The sequence below is a fragment of the Chiloscyllium plagiosum genome, chromosome 23 (assembly GCF_004010195.1).
Source record: "Chiloscyllium plagiosum isolate BGI_BamShark_2017 chromosome 23, ASM401019v2, whole genome shotgun sequence".
In the NCBI taxonomy this organism is placed as follows: domain Eukaryota; kingdom Metazoa; phylum Chordata; class Chondrichthyes; order Orectolobiformes; family Hemiscylliidae; genus Chiloscyllium; species Chiloscyllium plagiosum.
In genome coordinates this window covers 929548-935394 of record NC_057732.1, presented here as the reverse complement: position 1 = coordinate 935394, position 5847 = coordinate 929548, and the positions used below count along the sequence as shown (strand labels likewise).

Sequence of the window (5847 nt, the reverse complement as noted above, 5' to 3'; positions counted from 1 at the left end):
GGGTGAGAGGGGAAAGATATAAAAGAGACCTAAGGGGCAACTTTTTCACGCAGAGGGTGGTACGGGTATGGAATGAGCTGCCAGAGGAAGTGGTGGAGGCTGGTACAATTGCAACATTTAAGAGGCATCTGGATGGGTATATGAATAGGAAGGGTTTGGAGGGATATGGGCCAGGTGCTGGCTGGTGGGACTAGATTGGGTTGGGATATCTGGTCGGCATGGACGGGTTGGACCAAAGGGTCTATTTCCATGCTGTACATCTCTATGACTCTATGACCGACATCACTGACCCTAACCTGCCAACCGGTACGCTGACTGACATCACTGACTGTAACCTGCCAAACGGTATACTGACTGCCCACTCTATCACTATGTTTGATTCTGTGAACACTCTGCGTGAGGTACAGAGTGGAATAATAACTGGATCTGATTTTCCGACATGTAGCCTCTCTGCAGGTTATGACTCCAGCATTTCTCTGTTGTGAAAAGGGGGAGCTCCACATTTTTGAGATGAGATTCTGCTCAGGGTCTGGCCACAGTGGGTGGGTTTGAGTCTAGCCAGGGTTTGGGGGGTGAGGGGCTCTCAAACGGGGTCAAGTAATGGCAGACATGGGGGTTGGGTAGGAGGCAGGTTGGTGGGGGCTGAGATCTGGTCCAGTTTGTAGACAACAGGAGGGAGAGGGTGAGGTCCAGCACTGAGAGGGGAGGGGGTAGGGAGTCAGTGGGAGATATGTCAGGTCTCCAGAGGCTGTTGGGTCAGCATGTGGATGGTGTAAGTGTCTAGAGATGTATCGTTGGGGCTGTGTAAGCTAAGTACAGCGTTAGTTTAATAGTTACTCAGGAGTTAGACTATACTTTTCCTCAGTAAGTATTTAATTTAATTACATCTGAACCCTCCAAACTCTCTGAATTAAATGGAATCATTGAGAGTGTTACAATTGGGATTCCACAACTCAAAGAACAAAAGAACAAAGAAAATTTACAGCCCAGGAACAGGCCCTTCGGCCCTCCAAGCCTGAGCCGATCCACATCTACTGTCTAAACCTGTCGGCCAATTCCTAAACATCTATATCCCTCTGCTCCCCACCTACTTATGCATCTGTCCAGACGCATCTTAACTGAATCTACCGTGCCTGCCTCTACCACCTCTGCTGGCAACGTGTTCCAGACACCCACCACCCTCTGTGTGAAGTATTTGCCGCATGTATCCCCCTTAAACTTTCCACCTCTCACCTTGAAAGCATGACATCTCGTTATTGAATCCCTCACCCTGGGAAAAAGCTTGTCTCTATCCACCCTGTCTATACCCTTCATGATTTTATAAACCTCAATCAGGTCCCCCCTTAATCTCCTTTTTTCTAGTGAAAATAAACCTAACCTACTCAACCTCCCTTCATAGTTAGCACCTCCATACCAGGCAACATCCTCGTAAACCTTCTCTGCTCCCTCTCCAAAGCCTCCACATCTTTTTGGTAATGTGGCGACCAGAACTGTACACAGTATTCTAAATGTGGCCGAACCAATGTCTTGTACAATGTTAACATGACTTGCCAGCTCTTATACTGAATACCCCGTCCGATGAAGGCATGCATACTAAATGCCTTCTTGACCACTCTATCCACCTGTGCAGCAACCTTCAGGATAAAATGGACCGGAACTCCCAGATCTCTCTGCCCACCAACTTTTTCCAAGGCTCTTCCATTCATTGTATAATTCGCTCTGAAATTAGTCTTGCCTAAATGCATCATTTGTCTGGATTGAAAGCCATCTGCTACTTTTCTGCCCAACTCTCCAGTCTATCTATATCCTTCTGTATTCCTTGACAGTCCCTTATGCTTTCTGCTACTCCACCAATCTTCGTGTCATCAGCAAACTTGCTGATCATACCAACAGCGCCCTCTTCCAGATCATTTATGTATATCACAAACAACAGTGGCCCCAACACTGACCCCTGTGGAACACCACTGGTCACCTTTCTCCATTTCGAGAAATTCCCTTCAACTACTACTCTCTGTCTCCTGTTGCTCAACCAGTTCTTTATCCACCTAGCTAGAACACCCTGCACATCACGTGACTTCACTTTCTCCATTAGTCTACAGTGGGGAACATTATCAAACGCCTTACTAAAGTCCATGTATATGACATCAACAGCCCTTCCTTCATCTGTCAACTTGGTCACTTCCTCGAAGAACTCTATCAAGTTGGTAAGGCACGATCTCCCCAGCACAAAACCATGCTGCCTATCACTGATAGGATCTATTTATATTTGGAAAAGAATGAGCTTATCTCTCAGTACCCACTCCAGCAATTTCCCCACCACTGACGTCAGGCTCACTGGTCTGTAGTTACCCAGAATATCCCTACTACCCTTCTTGTACAGAGGGACAATATGAGCAACCTTCCAGTCCTCCGGCACCTCACCTGTATTTAAGGATGCCACAAAGATGTCTGTCAGGGCCCCAGCTATTTCGTCTCTCGCTTCCCTCAGAAACCTGGGATAGATCCTATCTGGTCCTGGGGATTTGTCCACCTTAGCCTACCCAATACATCTTCCCTCCTTATGTCAATGTGATCCAGAGTAAACAAACTTCTATCTCTAATCTCAACATTCATCATGTTCCTCTCGTCAGTGAACACTGATGCAAAGTAATCATTCAGAATCTCACCCATTCTCTCAGGTTTGGCACACAGCCTTCCTTCATTATCTTTTAGTGGACCAATCCTTTCTTTAGTTACCCGCTTACTTCTTAGATAAGAATAAAATGCTTTGGGATTCTCCTTAATTCTGCTCGCTACAGCTATTTCATGACCCCTTTTAACCCACTTGATTCCTTGTTTAAGACTTGTCCTACTCTTCCGATATTCCTCCAGGGCCCGTTCTGTCCTCAGCTGCTTAGACCTTATGTACGCTTCCCTTTTCCCCTTGGCCAGTCGTACAATTTCTCCTGTCATCCACGGTTCACAAATCTTGCCCTTCCGATCCTTTTCCTTCAACGGGACATGCCTATCCTGCACTGCTGTTAACTTATCTTTGAAAGCCTCCCACATCTCAAATGTAGACTTCCCTTCAAATAGCTGTGTCCAATCCACATTTATCAGCTCCTGCCTAATTTTGATATAATTGGCCTTGGCCCAGTTTAGCACTCTTCCCTTAGGACCATTCTCTTCTTTATCTACGAGTATTATAAAACTTACAGAATTGTGGTCACTGTTCCCAAAGCAATCCCCCACAGCAACTTCTACCACTTGTCCTGGCTCATTCCCCATTACCAGGTCCAATATGGCCCCTTCCCTCATCGGACTATTGACATACTGCTCTAGAAAACTCTCCTGGACGCTTCGTATAAATTCTACTTCATCCAGACCTCTGACGTTAAGTGTAAGCCAGTCAATGTTGGGAAAATTAAAATCTCCCATCACCACTACTCTATTGCCTCTACATCTATTCATAATCTGTTTATCTATTTGTTTTGCTACCTCACGCTCACTGTTGGGAGGTCTGTAATACAGCCCCAACAATGTAATTGCGCCCTTCTTAATTCTCAGCTCTACCTGTAATGCCTCACTACCCAAGACCACCATAGTGTTCTCCTTGATCTCGTCCCTGACCAGCAATGCAACTCCACCCCTCCTTTTACTTTCCTCCCTGTCCTGTCTGAAGTGTCTATATCCTGGAACATTTAGTTGCCAATCATCATGCCCTTCCTTCAACCAAGTCTCTGTGATGGCAATAACGTCATACTCCCAGGCACCAATCCAAACCCCAAGTTCATCTGCCTTACACACTATACTCCTTGCATTAAAGTAGATGCATTTCAGGCCACCAGTTCTTTTGTGCTCACCTGCTCACTGCCTATTCTTCCCTTTATTAATGTTATCTTCATAATTCTTACAGTCTGCAGTCTCCACCTCGCTGTCTACTTGTTTTCTCTTCTGGTTCCCAGTCCCCTGCCACATTAGTTTAAAACCTCCCCAGCAGCAGTAGCAAAATCTCCCCCAAGGACATTGATTCCAGTCCGGTTCAGATGTAGACCGTCTCTTTTGTAATACAGAACCGGTCCCAATGTCCAACAAATCGAACCCCTCCCTCCTACACCATCTCTCAAGCCATGTGTTCATCCTGCCTATGTTTTTATTTCTACGCTGGCTAGCACATGGCACTGGTAGTAATCCCGAGATCAGTACCGCCTATCTACCCCCTTACAATAGAATCCCCTCTGACTATGGCCTTATGAGTCTTTTTCCCACCCCTATGAACAGCAGTGCCCGCCACGGTGCCATGAGCTTGACAACTGCTGCCCTCCCCTGGTGAGCCATCTCCCCCAACAGTATCCAATATGGTATACCTGTTTTGGAGGGAGATGACCGCAGGGGACACCTGCACTGCCTTCCTACGCTTTTTCTGCCTTGTGGTCACCCATTCACTGTCTCCCTCAGCAAGTCTAACCTGCGGTGTGACCAGTTCACTAAACGTGCTATCCCCGACCTCCTCAGCATCGCAGATCCTCCACAGTGAGTCCATCCACAGCTCCAGAGCTATCATGTGGTCAAACAAGAGCTGCAGCTGGACACACTTCTTGTAAGTGTAAGAGCCAGGAACGTCAGACACGTTCCTAAGCTCCCACATCAAGCAAGAGGCACATGTCAAACTCTCATCGACTCTTTCAAACTGAAAGTAAAGTCCCTCGACACTGTCCCCATTAAACACTTGCAGGACAGGTACAGCCTGGGGTTCATTACAGAGTAAAGCTCCATTTACTTTTTTAAATTCTTGAAATAGACGCTGTATGGGTGAGATTTGGTGAAGCATTCTCTGTTCTTTTAAAAAGAACATCAAAAATAATAATATGCTGGCGCACTGTACCAAAATAAAACTCAAATTAACAGTCAACACAACTTTGTATCATGAAAATGAAACTTACTAATTTAAAATAACATTGTTCGCACCCCTGCTCCTGTGGTGCCCACCCCAGTCTCTATAGGCCTCTATACGTAGTATGGCAGCAGATGAGCGACTGAGTCTACGGTTGTACAGGACCACCACATGCAGCATCTCCACCCCAGATCCCCGATATAAGAGGAGAATCTGCCTTTATTGGAGGGGGCCCCAGCGGGGATGTCCACTGCCAGAGGGCAAAACGGTCTAGGCAGCGGGCAAAGGCATGGCATTGAGAGTGTACACCATCAGCCTGGATAAATAACACCTACATACTGATCGAAAGGGCACCAGGAGGATATCACTGAGATGGCTGAGAGTGTGGGCCACCATGTCATGGAGGAAGGGTACGTGGTGTGGAGCTGTTGTTGGGATAGGACTCAGTTCGTCCTGAAGTCGAGAGTGTGGTGGTCAGACAGCATCCGAGGAGCAGGAGAATCAAGGTTTCAGGCAAAAGCCCTTCATTAGGAATCAGGCTGTTAGCCAAGGAGGTGGAGAGTTAAATGGGAGGGGGGGTGGGGTGAGGGGGAAGGTAGCTGAGAGTGCAATAGGTGGATGGAGGAGGCTCCTCCAAGGTGGTGTGCCCTGATGATATATTATTTCCAATACCGAACAACCCAGATGGCCTCCTTCTTCAAAGACTGCAATTTCCCCCCAGACGTGATCGACGATGCCCTCCACCGCATTTCCTCCACGTCCCGCTCCTCTGCCCTTGAGTTCCGCCCCTCCAATCGCCACTAGGACAGAACCCCACTGGTCCTCACCTACCACCCCACCAACCTCCATATACAGCGTACCATCCGCCATCATTTCCGCCACCTCCAAACGGACCCCACCACGAGGGATATATTTCCCTCCCCTCCCCTATCAGCGTTCCGAAAAGACCACTCCCTCCGTGACTCCCTCGTCAG

General features: G+C 47.5%; 1 protein-coding gene across 1 annotated transcript in view; it reads left to right on the top strand.

The window, feature by feature from the left end:
* LOC122561437 (dynein axonemal heavy chain 3-like) overlaps positions 1-5847 on the top strand; it is a 466282-nt gene that overhangs the window by 278993 nt on the left and 181442 nt on the right. The window lies entirely within an intron of this gene.